The following is a 23,590-nucleotide window of genomic DNA, read 5'->3' on the forward strand; positions in this document are numbered from 1 at the left end:
CAAAACATCCACAACCAACATGTGTGGGTATAGAACCCCTAATGGGGTCTATAACACACTACAGCTTGGAGCTGTTATCGGACGCACCATGGGGATTACTGGAGGGCTCCTTCCCTAAAGGTGTATAACACATTGGCTGACATTAGTGGGTTGCAGCATTGCCTGTGGGCGTGGTACTGGGTACAGCATTTGAAATGTACTGAGTGTGACTATCCTCTAATGCATAGCTCCCTACACCGACATCGAAACACACACAAAACATCCAGACCTGACATGGGTGGGTATAGAACCCTACCATCGTTCTGAATCACACTACAGTAGTACACAGTTATGGCATACGCTACAGAGATTACTAGGCTACAATCTTCCCAGAGGTGTATTTCAGGGTGGATGACATCAGCAGCCTTACCAAGGTAGAGAATTTAAATTGTAGTGGGTATGCCTACCCTAAAAATAATTGCCTTCCACACAGACAGACACACACAAACACACAGTTGTCAAGGCTGGGGTTAGAACTCTTTCGTAACTAGTTTATCACACTACAGCAGTACACAGTTACAGCACACACCACAGAGATTACTTGCTGATCCCTTCCCCAAAGGTATATTTCACAGTTGATGACACTGGCACACTTGCCAAAGTGAACCATTGGAGGTTGTAGTGTCTGTGACTGGACTCAAAAGCATTGCTCCCTATACTGACAAAGGAACACACACATACATTCACACTTGCCATGTCTGGGAATAGCACTCCTACCTAAAGAGCTTTTCACACTACAGCGGTATGCAGTTACAAGACATGCTATGGAGATTACTGGGATACAGCTTCCCAGAGGTGTATTACTAGCTGGATGACATCAGCAGCCTTGCAAAGGTTGAGCATTTGAATTGCAGGGAGTGTGACTAGCCTAAAAAGCATTGCTCTCTACACAGACAAACACACACACAAACACACACTTGCCATGTCTGGAAATTGAACACCTACCTAACTAGTTTATCACACTACAGCAGTACGACGTTATGGAATGCACCACAGAGATTACTGGGCTACAGCTCTCCCTAGGGTGTATTCCATAGGGGATAACCTCAGCAGGCTTGTCATAGTAGGGCTATGGGGAAGGAAGTGTGTGTGCATGGGCCATAACACATTCATCTAGAGGTTGACACGCCACATGCGGGCACACACAGGGTCATATTCCACAGGTATGTGTATTCATCTGCTAGATGACTACTTCCTTGTACAGTCATAATTCACAGCTGGCACGTGCACCAATAGTCTGTAATGCCGACAGATACTGGTGGCTAGTATCTGCAGTGAGTGACATCTGAACCTCATGTGTTTGGGCCCCTTTGGCTGTGTGCTGGGTGGGATAGGCCTGGATGGCTCCTTGTCACGGTCACCCTCTTCCACACATCGCTTTATGTCTACCTTTGGCTTATTATAGTGTGTTGTCCTTACATATATATCTGTATTCCTAGCCACTGTGTGTGCAAGGCATGAGTGGTGCATACTGATGAGTGTCTGCACTAACTGCAACTGCCAGATATGTCTGGTCCACTGGTGTTTGCAGACATGGCCATCATGTGTTTAAGTGTGTGAGCATGCCCAGTATGGCCTTTTGTATTTAATGTGCAGATCGAGTCCAGGTAGTTTGTACTGCAGTGCTGACCTTGGTGTTGTACACCATCAGGTGGCATGCTGTTTCTGCAGGGTATCCATAAAGCATTTGGCAGTGATTGTTCCTACAAGTCTGCATAGGATGGGGGGGGCTCAGCTGACTATGTCTACATTTCTACACAGGATGGGGGGGCACACCTGACTGTTATTACAGTACTACATGGGGGGCACACCTGTCTATTTCTATATTTCTACACAGGGCTGGGGAGCACACCTGACTGTTATTACATTACTGTGTAGGATGTGGGGGGCACATGTGACACTTGTATTCATTTGCTATGACTGTACTGGTATGTCAGGTACTACATTTCATTCTGTATTGCTAACTATCATGCTGACTAGAGGCATACCAGTGTACTGCAGATCGTGGCTTTGGTTGCCCTACATATTATTGTCTGACTTCCTACCATTTAGAACTAACATCCCACTGCCTGCCCTGCTGTGGTCTGTCTGTGTAGGCCTGGTGGGGGGGGAGATTAACCATATCCATCATTCAGGGGCCATGGCACAGTCTCTGTTTGGGTTTGTCTACACCTGTCCTGCTGGCTGAGACTGTTGTTGGGTATGTGAACCATCCTGACTGGCATGTGTGAGTCATATGGACACACATGTCGCTCATCACATTTCCTGCAGTGGGTTTTGTCACCCTGTGTAGTACTGGCTACTATGGTGACTCCAGTATGTGTTACAGATATCATGGCACCACTATGGGTGTCTGCTGTTTGCTGCCATAACATTCAGCCACCCAATTCACTTGCATGTTCCCATCCATACCATAGCTACAGGTAACGACACATTCTACTCCATTTGGCAATTGGTAGGTTGATTGACTTACCTTGAGGGTGTTCCAGACTTGCAGATTGTGCTGGAGGGCTGCCTATATCGGATGCACATAGTACACTCCCTATACATGGTTGAGCACAGGTAGTGTCATGTTTGGCATCCCTTATACTGTATGTGCAAGTCAGAGAGAGGTGTCATTCCCTGGGTCCCTACTGTGTCAGTGCATGTGCTATCCGTTGCCTCTTTGCCGCAGCCATGGCATACTGGGCACACCTCCATCTGCCTTACTAGATCTCAAGATTTGCTGAGTGAAATACAGTGCAAACATTTTAGAGATTCCTAAACAAAAGGCCATAGCATAGCATAGATAAAAAAAGAGTCCATAGTAATTCATTCCACAAATGAAAGGACAATACACACACACACACACACACACACACACACACACACACACACACACACACACACACACACACACACACACACACACACACACACACACACACACTAAGCTGAAGTGATGTGGACTACAGCAAAATAATAAAAAATCCACTTTTGTGGTGGTAGACCTCCTTGCATACCTACATCCCTGCAAATCAATATTGCTGGGGGGGATACTTATGCTCACAACTCTGCAGACTTCTGTTTACCATTGTCTGACCTTTGATTTAAAAAGGTATCAGTTAATCCTGTCGACTTATCATATTCCAGCTAAAGATGGCATCATTAAAACCACATATCTAAAAGAAAATCTGCATCAGAAGAAAAATATCAATTTCAGAACATCCTATAGATTAGATAATGCAAGCCCTGCAATCCCTCCATCTTTTGATAAGATTCAAAGAACAGAAAATAAAAATCTAACTAGCTAATTTATACTTAATCTAGTTTCACAATAAGACTTTTTTCACAAAGCATAAACATTGTAAGGTGCAGCATAGTCAACATCAATCTTTGATGCAATTAAAATTAGAAGAAAAATATTCCAGTGAGTAAAGAACATTATAATGTGATACCCTGATTCAGGGTGTCATCACCACAAACCTCTGATGCCATCCTCAGCATCCCTTTGTGTATCCATTGTTTATACTATTTGTCAGTTACTTCTTAATAGCAAGCTTTCATAGACACATGTATACGCTCACATGTATATTTGTGCACTTAACTCCAGGCCTTCAGTGAACGGTTCTCTCAAGTTTTATAAATGGCAGTATATGGGCAGAGCAAATGAATGTGTCAAAGATGAGCAGAATATGCAGTGTTACACTTAGTAATTTTACAAAACAGATATCCAGCATCTAGTACAAAGGCATGCTGAAGTCTCATTTTCATTGTTGAAGTGTTTATTTTGTTATAAGTTTGCTGACTGGTTTCCATAGCAGTCTTCTTGAGGGGTGCCAGTCATCAATTTGACATGAAGTACAACACAGAGAAAATAAAGGATATAATATGGGCTGAAGATATGTATTTTATAACAGCAGATGCAGTGAGTTTATATACTAACATATCACATAATTTTGGTTTTGAAGCTATACAATATTTCTTAGGAGGTAGCCCAAGAACACAGTACATAAAAGAATTGACAGATTTCTGCCTTGTGAATAATATCTTTGAGTTGATGGAAGTTTATACAGGCAGAAGAAAGGTACAGCAATAGGGGTGGCATTTGTCCCAGTGTATGCTAACTTGTTCATGGGGCTAGCTGAAAATGAATATATTTATAGGAGTGTATTTTTTAGGAAACATGTAATAAAATACTTGATTTATTGATGATTTGGTTTTTATTTGTAAAGGAGGGGGATAATCATTCATCCACATTTATAGAATATTTAAATGCTAATAGATATGAGATTACATTTTATGGAATTCAAATAGGTTCAGAAATTAATTTTTTGGATGTAACATTAAAAGGAAAGACAAAAGAGAGAATTCATACTACTATATATAGGAAATTTAATCAAATTAACTGGATGTTGCATGCTACTAGCTGCCATCCTAGTCATACACTTGAATCTATTCCTTTTGGAGAAATGCTGAGAATAAAAAGATTATGCAGTGATGTTAAGGAGGCACAGAAAGAGCCTAAAAGAATTGCATTTTCCTTTATTAATAGGGGTTATAACCCAGAAGAAGTACATAGAGGTTATACTAAAATCTATGAAAACAATCAAGTTAGGACATTAGAAGTGGGTACAAAGCAGAATAGATCAAAAAACAGTGAAGGAGGTATAGATAGTACTTTAATGTTTTTTGTTATGAAATACACTCTTTTTTCAAAGAAATTTAATGAACTAGTTAAAGGTTACTGGGAACAGATAAAAAAAGAAGTCCCCTCATTGTCAAAAATGGAAATGAGAATTTCTTATCAAAGGGGACGAAATTTAAAAGATTTTTTTGGTACGTGGAAGGTATATAAGACCAAAAGACAAAATCTTGAGTAATCTGACAATAAGAGGAACTTTCCCACGTGGAAAATATTCCATTTGTCAATATATTATAACTAAAGTGGAAGAAATAAGAGGGAAAAGATTTGACACTTTGGGAACATATTCTTGTTTGAGTAAGGGAGTAATTGTTGCTATAAGCTGTTCTTGTAACAAATATTACATAGGGGAAACTAAGAGGAGTCTAGCAGAAAGAATAAAGGAACATGTAATGGATGTAAGAAATAACAAGGCTATGAGTTCTGTTGCAGAACATTTCAATAGAGTACATAAAGGGGAAATTAATAGTATGAAAGTAACTGTTTTGGAACAAATATTAAATTGGTATGGGAATGCAGAGATTCTGAAATATGCACTAAGGAGAAAGGAATCCATTCTCATAATGAAATACAATACTTTGCAACCCAATGGGTTGAATAAGGAATGTAATTGGCAAAGTTTTATGTAATGGTGTTTTTACTTTAAGTATAAATTGAATAGTATTTTATTAATTTGTATGTAATTGGTTAATTGAAAGAGATTGTGTTAAGATGAGATATATAATGAGTGGTTTTTAGTTTGAAAAGGTTTTTACTCTGTAAAGGCTGTGGCCGAGGCGCTAGAGAATTCTGTTTCAATAATAAAGTGTGTATGGTGGAAAGTAGAGCTGTTATTCACTGGTATTTTTTGTTTTTTGTCGTAAGAACCTTGTAATAGTTTCTAGTTGTTGTATATGAAGTACAACACAGTTTGGGAAGTGCAGTGTTGTATATTTTATGATTGCAGTTAATGACAAGAATCTATCAGAAAGGTATAGCAAAGAGACAAAGAGGAAGATATAGAGAAGGAGAGATTGAAAGACGAAGGACAGTAAACCAACACAACAGTTGTAGTGAAAAGGTTTATAGTTTTAAAGCTAACACTGTCAACAGTACTTGAACTAAGCAAATGCTGTATGGATAAGTATCCACTACAGACAATGAATGGAAGGAGAAAAATAAGATGAAGGTGAGGACATTTTTCTGGGTGTGGAGTTGGCATAAATAGCTGCAGCCCTCAAAGTCTGACATTACAAAACTTGACTGAGGCAGGGCAGAGTCTTGTTCCTAAATCATCTTTTCAGTTTGTTAACATTCCCACTTAGCATAATTAAAACAGAGTAACAGAAGACATTTGTGGGTGAGTGTACCATTGTATTGTTTGCATAGACCTCAGAAAAAAAGGATAATTGAATAGAACAGAAAATGAAGCTATCTCTACTCCTGATTCTGTAAAAAGCTTGCAAGAAGAAAAATCAATAGTCTCTAGGATACTGTTGCATTAATTTCATTAATCAGCAATTTATTTATAATAAATTGCTTTGAGAGTATGAAAGGTATTCAAGCATATTCCTCTTGATATAGTGAGCAACAAAAACATTAAAAAAAATATAAGATGCTGTCATGCTGAATTTTTCAAGTTACTTGAAAAGAGAATACATGGCCTTGTATTCAGCAGTTGACTCAAAGTGGAGAATAAGGCTTTGTATGGTCAGTAAATGCTCTTATGAAGCCTGCAGCAAGCAGCAAATATGTTTTGTGAAAATATGTGAGTAATTTTTGAATAAAAATAAATATTTAATTTAATATTTCATTTGGTGTCTTCTTATAATATGATCTTACAGCAAAATGTTAAAGGGTTTATCTATCAAACTAGATTAAAATCTAACAGTGGTATCCTAACTTAAAATCTTCATTCAGTGAGAATGATGGCCTTGAAAAATCTAGGAGAATGATATTTCAATAAATAGATACATAAATAAATAAACAAATAAAACATGATAATTCAATGCCTAGCATAAAGCTATATTTTCCAGATGAGAGGTTCAGTTTGAAGCATATAAAACTGTAACAGACAGACGGGAAGGGTGACAGTGAGTGGTCAATGACAGGTCACCTATCCTGTAGAATCTGAGTGGACAATAATAGATCACCTATCCTATATGCTCTGATCTGTTAAAATGTCAACCTCTAGAAAAATGTAGGACTGCAGCATGTAACACTGTAGGAATGATGTTACATGATATGAGGCCAAGGCAATTGGTACTCTTGTATAACAAACATATGTGTCTGGCTAGGAAGCAGTTTTAATGAGCAGCTTAGCTGCTACAAAGTGGGGAAAGATTAGAGGGATTAGGGTACACCCTTGTCCAATGTGACAGCATACTCCTGTTATCTAACTCTTACCTATAGGGGTAATGAATGGGACAATAAAGTGTTGCCCTAACAAGGGCACAAAAGGGCTTAGCCATGGTACAAATATTACAACCTTCACCGTTAAAGAAATAAATGGGTCTATAGGTAGCTGAGAGGATCAGCCGAAAATTGTCATTGTGCTGCTAAATAATAATTTGACATTTTTTATCCCAACTATACAATTAATGGCTACAGAAATCAGAAAATAAACACCCAAAAACAGTCTTATACTCAACAATTAAACAGACATTCTATCTGTTCAAACTTTGGTGGCAGATCAGGTGGATGTAAAATATCCCATACCACTTAATGAAAAGGAGAAGTTCCCTGGTATACTGGTCAAATAGTCCCTAATCAGTATGAATGCTTCCTCGGGTCTCCACTGAAAATAAGCTATTGGTCTTGTGTAACTAAAGTGTAAACAAATAAATAAATATGAATAATTACAAAGCCTTATGATTCAAAATCAAACATAGTCATCTGAAATGGATATGTGCTTTAAAAGATGAAGAGGACTACATGAGAAAGAAACATAAGCTGAGTTGCTTATTAAATAAATGAAATTCATCATAGAAAAAAATGATTATCTTGAGAAATGATCATGAAAGCATGATGTTAACATTTATGATTGAATAAATGGAAAGATAAGACCAAGTTCACTGGTTTCCCTATAACACGAATTCAAAACATATTGCACTTACCTCAAAGTTTATCTTTTGGCAAATATAAGAAAACAGATCATTTTATCAGGCTCTAATTCAACTTCACAACACCCAATATGAATCAAAACTATGAAGGTACAATTCTAGTCTCAAGAATTGCTTGATTAGAATCTCTACCAAAAATACAAGGGAAAAAGATGAACTGAGATAATGATTTTCTCTAAAGTTTTTCAGGAGTGCTTTGAAAAATTAATTTTGACCACTTGAATTTACTAAAATCCAAAAGTATGAATGTTCAACTAGTTTACCTGGAAAGATTAAAAATAACATATTGCATATGCCCAAATATAACTTATTTTCAGGAAGAAACATGTCATAATTTAAATTATACAACCTGTGTGAACCAAAAACACCATTGCTTCTGGCATAAAAAATACGTTTTAAAACATTTAACAAAGTTTGTAAGCTATGTGGAGCTTATAGTCATTTTGCAAGAGTCTGCAAAATGTAAAATAAAGTATTACAGCAATGTGTAAATGCATTATAGCCAGAACAAAGCAGACTTTTTATTGGTGTCATAGAAATGTATTATATTTAACACTGTTCAAACTTTAAGCTGTGCTAGAGATAAGGAAAGCAAAGAACTGGCAATGTGTATCAGTGCAATTTGCTACTGATAGCAAAGAAAACTCTAGACTGAAAAGCTGATGATTAAACATGTCTGTGGCATTTAAGTTAGATATTAAAGCAAAATGCAACATCTTGTCTAACTCTACATTCAGATCTCCAAATGCAAGATGCAAACTGTTAACGTCTACTTGTTTACCTTCAATGTATACTTGCCATGTGTTTAATGATTTTGGATTAGATTTAGGCAAGATGCAAACTGTTACATCAAACTATGCCCCATCATGCTAAGTTAAAGAAACAATGTTTTGCGGAAAATAATTAAGGGTGCTTTTTTCAAAAAAAGACATAGCAGAAGTATAACAAGAATATCAAAATAAATATAAATAAGTAACTTTATGAGTCACAAACCTTGGATTATATCAGATATATACAAACACATGGTAAACAGCTTTCTAGTATCTTTAACATTCAAGTAGATAATTGATAATGTTTACCAAGAATGTTGCTGCATATAAATTTGTTTTAAAGAATCTAAGTTTCTAAAAAGTACTACTTTATGTTGAACTATTTGCAGAGATATATACATCTGCATTTAATATTTAGTTATATACTAAAACTATATTTCAGACTATTGGTGACATTTTATAACAATAATTTGAACTTGAAGGGTTAGACTATCTTCAAGGTGAATATTACATCAATATTTCTCCTGAACAATACCTATGATTTATGCCCCATGAAGAGTTCCTGATATTACTCCACAAGAATTAAATTGCATGAGAGCTACTAGAGTCAAAGTAAAACAAACTGAACTTCGTGAATGGGTAGGTGACAGTAGTCAAACAATTCAAGATATGGATATGCATAAGTCTTCAAGACAAACAAGTGGAACAAAAGAGAACACTATCCCTGTCAGACAATAGAAGAGGCAGTAGCAGCAATGCCCAATATAAAATATTTCTCTGTACTTAATGTTAACCAAGGAATCTGGAAAGATAAGTTACATGAACGCAGTTCCAGACTGTATACATTCAGTATACCTCTAGGCAGACATAGATCTCTTGAGACTGCCATTTGGAATGTGGTTGGCTCTATAAGTCTTCTAGGGTTGTGTGGGTAATATCATAGAAGAGTTAGATGGTACAGTGAATATCATTAATGACATGTTAGTCTGAGTTGTAAAAAAAAAACCTGAAACATGAACATCTAGTTAAACTGCTGGCTAGACTGAGTTAAGAGGGGTTAAAGCTGAAAAGAAGGAATTGCCATATCTGTTTAACTTCAATCAAGTATATATAGCTTTGGCACATTGAAATGTAGGACTACTGCAATACCTTCAGCTCAAATGTTCAGCTGTATTACTACTGACAATGTTTTGGGTATGTGCAAGCCAGGGAAGATGAAAGAAGATCACCAAACTGCATATAAGGCAATGTCTTTGACAGATTCTTAGCAGTGGTATGGTGACTTGAATGAAAAAAGTTATCTATAGATTTTGGCTGTCAGCAATATTACACAAACCTGTAAGGAAAAATAATCATAATGGAATCAAATCATAAACCACTGTACAGCACATATAAATTGTCTACATAAAGTACCTGCAAGATAATTATAGTAATTCCAAAAATATGTCATGCGAGTTCAGTATGGGACTGGTACATTTCTGCATATAGCTGTAATTAGAGCATATCAAGAAGAGTGTTAGGAAGAATTATTAGATGTAGACAAAGAAGTATTAGAAGTTGTTTCTCAAATGCAATTCTCTGCTGAAAAGCTGCAAGAACTTAAAACCAGTACGTAAAGTGATTATGATTTACAAATGTTGCATGACTGGTTTAAAATTTTGATTCAAGGTAGTTAAATTATAACCAATCACTTTATCCTTTGATAAGAGTATATTATCCATAAAAATAAAGTGCAACTAGAAATTAAGTTTACAAGAGACAGATAATTCCTACACAAGTAAGAGACAATATCCTTAGCAGAATACAAAAAAATCAGATCTGAATATGAGTAAATGCAAAGCTGAACTTGTACTGTTTTGAAATGGCCTGATATGACAGATAAAATCATTTGAAATTATGATGTGTGTAGCTTATGCAGGAATCAGAATCAGAAAAAAGAAACACATATCTCATGAAATTTTACCCTTATCCTGGATGAAACTTATTTTCATAGGCCTAATGCATCTTGATAAGTAGTTACTAGGTTTGTAGTCCAGTAGACCATTGCAGAGCCTAGCCCAGTTTCTCAGAATACTACTTGGTTAAGTGATTTGCTCACTGTTCCACACTAGGCACATGGAGACTGAGAGAATCAGAACTGGAACACAAGAAGCAGTTTGTTAAAAAATCATAGCCATGGTCCTCTGTTATACTAACTGACAGACATTTACCCCAGATGAAACTTAACACAGACTTGTGTTTGATGCAAAGATCTATAGTTCCTTTCATGTGCTGGGCATTAGTCTAAAGTTGTAGAAGTTGTATATCTGAGACAAAGCAAGAAAAATCAATGTCCTTAAGTCTATTTCTGAGTTAGATGGGATACCAGATGAGGAAGTCACTCACAATGGTGTACAATCTGCTAGCCAAGAACTTTGTATCTTCTAGAAACAGTGCAAATTAAAAAAAAAATCCCAGATTCCCTCACAATAATATACAGGTGAAATAAATGGTAAAAATGGTTTAAAATTTTGATTCAGAAAAGTGAACATTTCTATCCATTTGACTCTCACATATTTATCTTGGAATATAGAAATACTCAGTTACAGTCCAGAGGTTGTCCCCAACCTGTTTGCCAAACTTTATAACTATTTTTGTGGGTAGAGTTAACGCTTATATCTACAACACCCCTGCTGTTTAAATAGAATAACTATAAGTTCCATGTGTCTTTAGAGAAAGAAGAATCCTTCAAGATATAGCAAGCTCAATATTAGTATAACAATCACTGGAATTCCACTTTTGAGGCTGTACATTAGAATGTCAGTCACTACTAAATCAACAACCTGACAGGCATCAATGTAAAAACCAAATGACTTAATTTACCTGCTATTTCCAGACATTAATCAATCTGTAATTGACCTACAAAGGCAAAAACAGGAAAGAAACAAAATGACCAGTTAATTTCTGAGATAGCAGATAATTTGCCTTTGTAGAAAAATGAGGAAACACAGTACAAAAGTACAGAATCAAGAGTTGGAAAAAAGAATATGATAACAGATACAATACTCAGTCAAACAGACTTTCCAAGGTTACTTAACATAATCTATAAGAGAAATAGGTAGTATTTACAAAGATTGCCTCAAGCAAACATCTGCAGAAAATTAGAAAAAGAAATACTTCAAGAAAGACTAGAAAGTTGTAAAGTATAGAGTATTGCATCTACAGCTGATCATGGAAGAATAATTTGCCTCTGTGATGATCCATTGATAAAGACAGACCTAAATGAATTGTTTCTAATACTTTCTGCATGACAAAATGCAAAATGAAACACAGAGCACATTAATTCTAATGCAGTACTACCAGCTGATAAAAAAATAAATTAAATAAGTGGCATTTGATGTGAAACAACTTCAGTACAAGTTATTTAAATAATTAGTCATTTCAGCTATTAGCACTGTTCTTATTCCAGTCTTCTCCTTAGCAGAGCCTACGAAACTGACATGACAGATACCTCTCAGTTAAATGTATAATTGCTTTCAGTATCATCCATATTTCTATCAATATCCCCTGATAACTGAATTTCAAATTATAATAGTAGCATTCCATTTCTCCTCATCCCTTGCATGTCACTATGTCTTGGCTTCTTTTCTCACTATTCATATCTCCCCAACCTCTCCAGATGTTTTATATTTTTTTTTTATTTGCATTCACCATCTTTATGAAAAGAAGGCTATTATCACTTAAAATATGGCTTACTTGCTATAGGGGAGCCAGTAATTTCTGCAATAGGAGTGTGGAACTAGTATTTTTTTTTTCTAAGAAGACTGAATTGCCAGGGAAGCAGGGATTTCCTATTTCCCCTTGACGATGCAACCTTAGACTTGGTATATATGAGTAGTGAGGATACAGAGAATATATCCCCCCAAATTGGGTGCAGATGGCTTGTTCCCCTATATTTTTTTTCATGTGATGTTTTACTTGAAAATGCAATTTGCATTTGGGAATAGTGTGATATGATAACAAATAATCAAATATTGATTAGCTTGCACTGCATGTGAATTGTTTTTTACTACTGTTTTTGCTACTTTTCTGTAACAAAAAAAAAACTGTAAGCCTGTTTCCTACCTTTCCTGTAACTAGTGTTCCAGATACAGATTTGCTGTATCCAGGACTGTATGTAAGTTTCTGAGTCCCCCAAGCCTTTCTGTGTTGGAGGGAAGCCTTCTAGCTTATCAGTGGGAGTGGTAAGCACTAGGTAACCTGTCTACCTCATAAGGAGTGGTTCTGGCCCAGAATTTGTAGTTATTGGCCGTTTGGGCAATCTCTTCCATCTCTCTCAGCTTTCTGATTTGAAAGTCTGTATTTGCACTTGTTTCTGTCCTGTAACACATCTAGTGCAGATACAGATTCTTAGTTTTAGCACTTAAATTTGCTTATTCATGCTCAGTACTTGTTCAGAACTTGTAAGCACTAAATAATCTACTAATTACTATAGCACTCTATCTTCCTCATTACCTAGAGAAAAACAGTTTTTGTACTTACTTTTCTCACTTGCTTAGAGAAAAACAGCTCCCACAAAGTCTGCGCTGTAAATTTTCCCTTAGAACTAGGCAAGCCTCAACTCAAGTGCTTCAGGTCAGCTGCTCTTATTGCAGCACTTGCAAAACAGAAATCAGCACTTGTCCTAATCTCCTAGACAGCACTATTATTCTTCAAATTTCCTAGACAGCACTATTATAATATAGCATAAGACCCTCGATCGTCCGCTGGACTTAAGTTCAATTTACTCTTCAAAGCATGTCCAGAGGTCAGCTTCATGTGTACTCTCCAGTTCATCTGGTGGAATTGGGCATCCTGAGGCAATGTCACAACTGCCTCATGTATACAGACAACCCTCTCCTCTTACCTCTAGACACAAACACTTGTGAGAGATGCAAATACACAGCCAGGCTGGAGGCTAAGCGCTCTCAACCCATGACTGTAACAGACAGTCAAGAGGATAAGGGATACACTTGCATCACACCACCTGTCACATATGAATCTACAAAACAAGCACCGGCAAAACATACGCATAAATACACAAAAACATATTCAGAGGCACTAGGTACCAATCTGAAAAAGAAACAGTGCCCTCCAAAGCAGACAAGCAAGCAACCTGCACCCCCAAACACAAGCCAGAAAACACATAATTCACCTCAGCAGTGTGCCTCACAACAGGCCTTAAGGCAAAACACCATACCTAACACACTAGTAATAGGAGACTCTATATATTAAGGCACACAGATGTTCCACTCACCAGGCTGAACAAGGAGAAGGTTACTGTCAGCTGCCTGTCGGGTGCTCAGATCCGCCACATAACACAGGCACTTAGGTCACTCCAGAACAAGTACAAGTATGACGCTGTCATTGTACATGTTGGTGTGAATGATCTAAGACGTACCTCCCTGGACTACATGAAAAGAGACATTGAGGAGCTCTCTGATCATGTAGCCCAAGCTGGTATGACCCTGACCTTGACCTTGAGTAGCATACTACCTTCACCTAGAATGATACCACTATACAAAGACAAAATGATCAATTTCAACAATTGGCTAAGCTTCTCGTGTCATTCTAAGGGGATTCAGTGTCTGTATGCCTGGGATGACATGACAGACAAGCCTCACTGTTTTGCTGTCACCCCTAGATTTTCGAATACTGGCCAAGGCTCTTGCCGTCCCCATAGTGCCTTTTTTAGGCAAGGCTCAAAGGACAAACCAACCACCATAACCAGCACAGTTAACAAAAAACTAAGGGTAATGCTACTCAACGCCAGAAGTCTCAACCTCAAAATGCACACACTCGAGATTCTCCTCAGCATGGAGAAAATCGATGTTTGTGCAGTGATGGAAACCTGGTTTAAGGCTCAAGAGAGCTCCCCAGCACTGCCAGGTTACAATTCATATCATACCTTCTGGCCACAGTTACCAGATCGCAGTACAAAGGGCGGAGGTGTATCCATATTCATCAAGGATACCCATATCTCCAGGTTAGTAGCGCAGCATGATGACCCAGAGATCATCCATGCACAACTATCAGCAGGCAAACCAAATTTCAAGTCGTAGCCGGTTATAGATCACCCACCATGTCCCAAGATGCTCACTCTGCATTCCTTAAGACATTGGAAAATATAAAGGTCCTACCCAACACCATAATCTTGGGTGATTTCAACTACCCTGGTATAGACTGGACGAACTACCAATGTTCCAACTCCTATGCTCAGCAATTTATAGAATTTATAAATTCAAATGCCCTTGAACAACTAGTATGTTCCCCCACTAGAGGGGGCAACATATTGGATTTAATCATCACAAATATGGGCGCCCATTGTACCACACCCATTATCACTCCCTCCTTGGTCAGATCCGACCACAAACTGATAACCTTGGACATCCTAACCCCTCCACCTCCCCCAGTCAAAGAAACCATAGTCAAAAATCTTTCCAAAGCAAACTTCAAACTACTTGCATCTGAAGTGGAAAGCTTCACTATTCCCTTGCAGAAGGATAATGATATCCAGGATGCGGAATCCTACACCAAGGCACTCTATATGCATCTTCAGGATTGCATGGACCATGCTATCCCAAATAAAACCAAGACTCCTTCCTCAAGCAAGAAGAAACCAGTCTGGTGGACCCCTGCCATAAGCAAACTTTACAATAAAAGGAGGATACTTATACAAAAAAAGGCCAAATCTCAAGTAGAAAAATAATTCCTGATCAGCATTAGTAAGAAACTGAGGGCCCCCATCAAGTCAACAAAAGCTAATTTCAAAAAGAAGGTTGCCAAGGATGCCAAGGATAACCATAAGGCCTTCTATGGCTACATCAAAAACCTAAATGGCAATGCTCAGGTCTGTTCTGAGCTAGTACAAAATGGAACAAAATACACTGACCCTTCTGACATTGCCAACATCTTGGCTGACAGGTTCAGTGCAAATCCCCCCCCCCCCCTCACCACCTACAGGGCCTATTACCATTCCAGGGGATTGTGTAAGTCCAATTATTACTGATACGTTAGTTAACAAGGCTCTATCTAAAGCTGAAAACACTGCCTCCATGAAACCAGATGGTGTCCCAGGCTTTGTCATACGCGAGCTCCAAAAGGAATTAACCCTGCATCTTAATAGCCTGTTCAGTCTCAGCCTCTCCACAGGATATGTGCCGATAGAATGCCGCACAGCAACAGTGGTCCCGCTACACAAGGGTGGGGCCAAAACTGACCCTGGGAACTACTGACCAATAAGCCTGACCAGTCTGATCTGTAAGGCTATGGAGCGAATCATTATGAAACTCATAAATGGAGAGATTGGGAACCTCCAGTCGCTGGACCCCACACAGTTCGGCTTCGTCAAGGGCAGATCATGCCTCCTGAACCTGGTGGATTTTTTTGAGACAGTTACTCAGGCTATAAATAAGAGAAAGGAGGTACACACGGCTTACCTTGACCTTGCTAAAGCATTTGACACCATTCCCCATTCAGGTATTATTGATAAGCTCAACAGCCTGGGCATAAACCCTTACATCACAAGATGGATCGCAAACTGGCTCTCAGACAGATCCCATAAAGTAAGAGTAGCGGGATCTATGTCCGAATCCAGACCAGTAATGAGTGGTGTGCCTCAGGGCTCTGTCCTGGGGCCCTTCCTGTTTGGCATATACTTCTCAGAAGTACAGGCAAGCATGGAAGGGCTGTGGCTGACTAAGTTTGCAAATGACTGCAAACTGGGTGCTATAATAGAGTCACCGGCCAACATGGAGATCCTCCAGAAGGGCCTAAATGAGACTGATGCATGGTGTCAAAGCCATGGTCTCAAGCTAAATGCAAAAAAATGCATAGTAATCCCCTTTGGAAAAAAACAGAGTACCCTCAAACTACAACATAGGAGGTAATCCCCTGAAATCTGAAGAAGAAATAAGGGATCTAGGGACCCAAGTAGATAGTCAGCTTTCCTTTGATAACCATGTTGCCAAAGTGGTTAGAAAATCCTTCTATGTGACCCATCTGATCACAAAAGGGTTCACATCAAGATCTATGGATGTAATGGTGCCCCTCTACTCTTCCCTCATCAGACCCATTATAGAGTACAATGCACCAATTGGAATGTACCTGGCTAGACATCTCCAGCAGCTGGAGAGACCACAGAGGTACCTAACCAAGAGGATTACTGGCCTCAAACAATTGCCCTATGCAGCATGATTGAAAAAGCTAAGACTGTTCTCTGTTGCATACCGCTTTCTCAGAGGCGATCTCTGCCTAACGTACAGAGCCATGTCCAACCCAGAATTGTTGAACATGCTCCATCTTAGCAAAACCAAATCTACTCGAGCTACACGCTCTAGGGATATAAACCTGAACACAACAATGAATAGAACATGCTGGAGGGATAGATTCCCTTCACAGAGACTTCCCTTACTATGGAACAGGGTCCCGATCTACATAAGACAGAGCCCCTCACTATCACTCTTCAAGAGGAACTTTGATGAGTGGATGGGTAACAGAAAGTTCACACCGGGGATCACACCAACAGCACTACTAGATAGGGGCCAAGGGTACTAACTGCTAGTACAAGGGTCTTGGGAACTACTAAAGGGGCGGTGAATACCGCACAACGTGGCTGGGCTAATATATGCCTTCGGGCATATAGCCCAGTACCAAACTATGAACCTAAGATCATTCCTGTTCTATTCAGTCTCATTTAGATCAGTGATATGTAGATAAAAACAAGCATGTGAGATGCATGGCATCTTAAGAGAGGTTCTTAAAATCCCTTATCTGGAATCTTCTGCATGTCGTGGATGTTTTTTATTGTATCAATATCTCTTTAGTATACTTCTAAAGAAATATTATTCCTAGTGACAATAGATGAGGTAGCATTTTAATTATGACTCTTACTTAAATATTTTTTAAAAGGATTTTAAAGATTAATGTTTCTTTTCCACCCTCTCCCTCCCATTTCTTCCCTGTCTTCCTTATACTACTTTTCTCTTTTCCTACGTTCTTTAATTAACAGCTCTGTTATTTTTTCTAATGTGTATCTTTATCTGGCCCCATTCCAACTGATATATGTCTTTTTTCACTGAGGTGTGGATCTAATTATTAATCTCTTTATAAAGAAATTCCATTCAGTAGAGAAAGCATATGTATAGGATGGGATGTTCCCTCTCTTTAACCTTCCTACCCCAATGTGTCCACTGAAAAGTGGGATTTATGGAAGAGAATGTATACTTAATGGTGTGTTTCCTTCAGTCACAAAACAATAGAATATTTCAACCCACATCATCTTCAAGGACAGATATATATTTTTTATGTGGAAGTATTTCTTTGCCAGTGCTGAAATGATCTCTTTTAGCATTGATTATTGTATATACAGTTCATTTTTCCTTCATCCCTTAAAAAGTAAAGTGTTTATGCACTGATATATTGATATAGCTCACATTCATTTTTCCAGTCAGTCATGTAAAGACCACAGGTTGCACCATCTCTGTATACACTATATATGCATCACTCATGGCCATTTATAATATTCTAACTGTAACTCTACACAAGGAAGATGTCAGTAGCAGTGTAAATGAATACACTGTAAAAAAGCTAAGCAGAGGGATGTGAAGCAGGCTATTGAATAAACTTTATTTAAAAAAATAGTTTACATTCACCTTGTTTAAAATCACTCAAGACTTCATGAGATACCCTGTTCTATTTTCCATATCACACTCTTGTTCTAATTGTCTTTATAACTCAACCAATATTAAAAGATATTATAAAAATCTCTGAATTCTCTTGCATACTTGAGATTTTCAACAACTGACCATATGTCATAGACTCTTTAATCCACCCTTCAGGACCACATTTCCATTTCTTAAAAATGTCCCTGGTCCATATCTTCTACATAGTCTAAAATGGAACTAGTGGGTCTTTTTTTCCTAAGATCCTAAAGGCTTTCTTTTGTAATGGGGGGAAATTTCATCTAGTAGCTTACATTGTTGATTCTATTACTACAAACCAGACTGGGTGTACATTTCTAGAACCCCATCTACAGAGAGTCAGCATCCTTAGCTCTACAGCTTTAACAATATTCTAAACATTTTAGATTATTTTGCTTGATACAAAAAGGGGTTGTCTGCCAAAAGTGAATTGGCTTACATTTAGTAAACATGAAATGTGGAATCCTATAAGCATGGATCATATGGATGAGAATCTTTACCCATTCTTCCCCAAATATTTGCTGACCCACGATTCTCTCCCACTTTGCTCTAAAAGGGTTGAGAGGTGCCATGTATCTGCTAATTATCAACTGATATCAAATAGTAATTAAATCCTTACATCTTTCACCCTCTAGTAATAACTTCCTTACTTGGTGGATAGTAGAATTCATTATCCTGCCTAAGAATGCTTTCTTAATTATCCTTACAAACTGTGATCTTAGCTGTAGGTATTGCCATAGTTGTATAACATATCTGCTTTCCTATTTACACAGTATTGAAAAGAGGTGAATTTTTCCTGGGCCATATCCAACATATATGGTCAGACTATGAATCCCTTATTGATCCATGATTGCCATTGTGTAGGATTTGTATCTACTGTTACATATTTAGAATCACAGTTATACTCTTACTTCCCCCAAACATGGGTTCCTGTGTCAAAAACCTTAAGATCCAGTCACAGTCTCCCTTAAAACCTCACTGGATCCCACCCTTTGTTTTAGTCCTCTGTTTGGAGATATAATAATGTCTGTTGCCTAAGTTCTAGCTCTGGGTTAAGCCATATGGGAGATGGGACAATCTGCTACATATCCAGTTAGTTAAAGAGGTCACTCTCACAAACACCTGAAAATCAATTCTTCCTTTCTTCGAGGGCAAAACTAATTTCTTCCTAACAAGGGATGTTAGCATATCATATAAAACTAGACATAGTGTTCTAAATTCTAGATTAGAGGTGGATATATGTAACTGCAGGAAGTGCCATATCAGAAAAATATATTTTGAAAGACAAAATATATTAACAGCTGAAACCTTTGTTAAAACATAGCTTAAGTTTATTCCATTGTTGGAACTTCTCTATGTATTCTAACAAAAGTAGTTTGAAATTAATAACTAACATCTTCTCAAAATTATAATACAGGATAAAATCCTTATGATTTAACTGCTGCACTTTGGGAAACTGGAACAAACCCTCCATCCTTAACATCATCTTCCCCCCATTATTTCAAGGAAATAAGAAAGACTTTTAGTATTAAGAATGAGAACTGAGAATTTACTATTATTCTCTAACATCTCTAGTATATTTTCTATATATCTGTCTGGGTATGTAAGCCATAAAACTCCTATCATCACCAAACAAGATAGATAAGACTGGAATGTCCTACTGTGTACAAAATTCTATGCCCCACTGTGTACAAAATTCTTGCAGATATATATACATGCATATATATGGATCCCTATCAGTTGATCGAGTTTTTAGAAACTCAAAATTCATATTGGTGAGACCATATGACTGAATTTCTGAAAACCTAAAGCTTTTGAATACGGATCACTGTGCAGTGAGAATCAGAAAATTTACTCATTTCATCAATGTAGTGTGATCTTGGAGTTGGTATATATAATTAGCAGGAGGTGTGGGACAGGGGCGCAGCCCCCCACATGGAGGGTGCAGTGGAGCTTGCCCCCCCCCCCACAAAACTGTAAAAAAAAGATATTTTTTTATGTTCGAGTTTTCAGAAATTCGATCATATCATCTCCCTGATATGAATTTTGGGGTCCCCTACAAAATACCGAACAAAATTACTGAGAACAGAAGCCCAATACCCCACATTACCGAAAGACCAGAAGCGTGAAATTAAAAATCCTGATTTTAAGGGATGTTGAGTTAGCGCTTCTGGTGTTGCGGTTCAGGTAAGTATGTGTGTGTAAGTGTGTTTGTGAGGGGCTTTAGTGTGTGTTAGTGTGTGTTGTGACTGTGGTGTGTGTGTGTGTGTGTGTGTGTGTGTGTGTGTGTGTGTGTGTGTGTGTGTGTGTGTGTGTGTGTGTGTGTGTGTGTGTGTGGAACTATAATGTGTGGGTGTGAGTTTGCCTTGTGCGTGTGTTTGTGCGATCTTGGAGTTAGAATATTAAAGTGGGGGTGCTTAACTATAGTGTAGGATTATTTGTTTGGGTTTGGAGGGACATTGTGTGTATATGTATGTGCATTAATTGTTCAGAATTTTGAATTTTGCTCTTGTGGTCTGTCGGTCTTCTCGTCTTTCGGGTATCTGGTCTCGGGATTACGGGCGTCAGTCTTGTGGGTTTTCGGTCTTTTGTAGTGAACCCGAATTTTGAGTTTCTGAAAACGTGATCAACTGAGGTAGTACCATCTATATATCTATATCTATATCTATACACACACACACACACACACACACACACACACACACACACACACACACACACACACACACCACAGTCACAACACACACACACACCACACACTGCAAGTGTTTGAAGAGCAAAATTAAAAAGCATAGGTGACCAAGGCAGCACTGTCTAGTGCTCCTCTGCAATACATATCAATGACAGGTTACTCTATTAGTTGTAACCTGTGACAGTGGCTCCATACATTAATGTACATCTGTTCAGAAATTTACCCTGAGTGCTACAAGCTTTTAAAGAATTCCAAAAAAGACCCTAGTACACAGTCAAAATAATTTTGCAGGTCTACAAATAAAGCCACCATCGGTGTATCCTTAAACTTTGTTTTGACTAGTTGAACCATGTTTAACCATAGACAAACTAAGCCTTAGCATTCTAGTCTTCTTTAAACAAACACTTGTTGTGGGTGATGGAATAAGTTTTATATAACAGCTTCCAATTGTCTAGACAAAATTGTTGAAGAAATCTTCATTTCTATCCACAAATAGTCCTAAAATCTGAAGGCTCAGGATGTTCCTCTTGCCCATCTTAGGCAACAAAATTATAAAAGCTAACATTGATGACCATGGAAAGATAACCCTTTTCTCTATTTCTTGAAACAATAAAAGGAATAGTTTGGCCAGTATTTCCTTCAAGGATTTATAAAATATTGCCAGCAGCCCATCTGGCCCTGGAGCCTTCCCTCATGGTAGGGTATTTATACTAGAAATAATCTTATCCACAGTAACAGGCCAATTTAGGAGCCGTCTGCTCTCTTCCCCTTATATTTTGCAGCTGTAGCTTCCTTAGAAACCTGCCTACATCCTCACCCATTTCATCTACTCCCTCCAGGTATTCCTTCTTATAACACCTATAGGCCATATATCTTATTTCTCTGGCATCTCCATATATTGTTTCCATATGAGTCTTTCATACAAAAGATCAGCAGCTCTTTCATCCTGTTTTTCAGTCTATACACCGTAAGCTTATGGGGAAGTTTTCCCTTTATCCCAGTAAAAAGTTACCATCTTCCTCATCTCATATGAATATCATTATAATGCAAAACTCTGCATTCCCTCTAATATTGTAATAACCAGTCTCGTTCTTTTCATGTATGACTCTCCATCCATTTGCAATGACCCTCTAACTCCTTGTTATTTGTTTTCTAAGTATTGCAATGTCCTGTCTATTGATCCTTGCTTACAGATTTAGAGAGTTTACTCTCCTGACTTAGGGGGTTGGTATAACAGTTAAAGTCCTTGCCTTATAAGTACAAGGTACAGGGTTTGATTCTCACATTTGAGAGAAATTGGGTAGACTTAAAGTGGGCAGCTAGTCTAGTACTTATCTGTAAACTATACCCTCCTTGAAATCTTACTATATCTCAAAAACATGCTAAGAATAGACTTCCTCCCCAAAACTCTTTAATAAATTGTACTAAGTAATTCTTGGGTATCTCTGTTTTAACAATGGTAAATATAATTTACATGACATACACCATCCCATGGTTTCTAGTTATAGATTATCCATATTAACAAAATCATGTTCGGGTAAGGCTCTAGTCCCATGTGTAGCTGATAACATGTCATGCAGCTTTATATAACTAATCAAGATAAAATCCAAATGACTAGCAGACCCAGAAACAGGTATTATAAATGTGTAGTCATTACTAGATGGATTAAAAGCCCTCTGCACAGTCGCTAATCTCAAATCATCTCTCATTTTACAGAATACCTTTTAGGTTTTATGCATGCAACATTTATTATGGGGTTGATCTAGCTATATCAGCATTCAGAATTGTATTAAAGTCTCTAGCAACTAATGTGTTTATCACTGACCCTCCCAACCTTTTCAGGGATCCATAAATGATTTAATGCAGACTGGATTATCTTCATTACGTGCATAAAAACATCCTGAAACAATATAGTCATTAATAGTCCAAACCCTTGCTGCCAACCATCTACCATCTTTGCCTTGCTCATATTGTCTCATCTTCCAGTCAGAGCACTAAAAATCAAAATAAAGGGCCCCTTTTAGAAGATGACATAGACCTAGAACCCCATAACTCTTCCATCCCTTACTTTGAAATGTAATATTTGCTTTTGTCAGTTTAGTTTACTGAAGAAACATAACATTGGCTCTTATCTTTTTAATGTCTTCCAAACATGTTTCCCTGTCATCAGAACAGAAAGCTCCTTAACATTGCATGCCAGTATCTGTTTTTCCCTTGTACCTGTTTGTGTTCCCAAGGTTTGTGAAAACTGTGTACCTGATAGAGTGATGTGATATACTTGCAAATTGTCTGTCATGAAGTATAATCACATAACTAATAAGAGCACATGCACCAATTTTTAACTCAAATCAGTAACAGAAATATAATTTATGAATGCTCGACAGCAAGAACAGCCCACTCAGGCTATATTGCTCATCGGTGCTCCCAAGATCCTCAGATAACCCTTGATGTGCCCTTTACGTAGGAAAAAATATAATCTGGCTCATAAGGGTTTTTCCAAGGAGGATTAAAAAAGATGAATTTCAATACTCCTACATCCATACTCAATATATGAGAACAAGAAGTACCCAGCAGGGAATTTTTAA

The 23,590-nt window shown here is 37.8% G+C and overlaps 1 protein-coding gene across 1 annotated transcript in view; it reads left to right on the forward strand.

Annotated features, from left to right (window-relative positions):
• Positions 1-23,590, forward strand: part of LOC122808377 — a 196,269-nt gene that overhangs the window by 169,406 nt on the left and 3,273 nt on the right. The gene's annotated exons all lie outside the window — the stretch shown is intronic.

This window comes from Protopterus annectens, chromosome 8.part0, assembly GCF_019279795.1.
Source record: "Protopterus annectens isolate FY-2018-M chromosome 8.part0, PAN1.0, whole genome shotgun sequence".
Taxonomy (NCBI): domain Eukaryota; kingdom Metazoa; phylum Chordata; order Ceratodontiformes; family Protopteridae; genus Protopterus; species Protopterus annectens.